Raw genomic sequence first — 834 nt, 5'->3', positions numbered from 1 at the left:
TACACATCCAGTCTCTGGCCACACTAGCTGCAGGCTCTCCCTAGCTCCTGAGAGAGGACACTGGGGATTGAGGCCAGCACATACAAGGTGCCCTTCAATCTTCGTCCTCCGGAATTACCCAGGATAAACTCCGCCAAGTCCCCATGACAGAGTGTTTAGGCCTCGTTAGTCCCAACTGATCCTGAGTGAATGAGCTAAATGATTTTCTAGAGATGAATTGAATAATGTCCATTGGTTTATTGGAGGCAACCAAAGCAGGTAGGCAAATCTTTTTGTGAGATGCTATTTGAATGTTTTCATACTGATCAAAGACTTGGGAGTACTCTAAAGCTTTTTTCTCCCCAGATTGTTAAAAACTATTTCATGAGCATTAGGTAGGGGTGGGGTGATGGGGTAGAAATGATGGGAGACAGGGCTGCAGAGAGAGACTTAACCCTTCTGACAGAGGCTCTGCCCTTTCCTGGGCAGTTCATTCATTTGTGTGGGCGTCTTCCTAGGTTACCCTGAGTGTACACTTCTGTGATGAATCTCAAATTGCTAGACATGTTCCCTCTGTTTCTTGACAGTCAAGAGGCCTATACAATTAAAACAACATGCATTAATTCAATTCAATAATGATTCACTAATGCAATAATTTTCAATAATTTATAAGGGCTGTGGTGGAACTCATTGAGAAGACTAGGTCAACTGGGAAGGCTACTGAAGATTGGCCCAGGTCTAGCATGGTGGCTCACACCTGTAATCCTAGCACTTTGGGAGGCCAAGGAGTGTGGATCACCTAAGCTCACAAGTTTGTAGCTCTGAGCTACAGTGAACCACCATCTCTAAAAATAG

This window comes from Otolemur garnettii, unplaced genomic scaffold, assembly GCF_000181295.1.
Source record: "Otolemur garnettii isolate 467f Iridium unplaced genomic scaffold, OtoGar3 scaffold00022, whole genome shotgun sequence".
Taxonomy (NCBI): domain Eukaryota; kingdom Metazoa; phylum Chordata; class Mammalia; order Primates; family Galagidae; genus Otolemur; species Otolemur garnettii.
Note: the sequence above shows the minus strand (reverse complement) of the source record.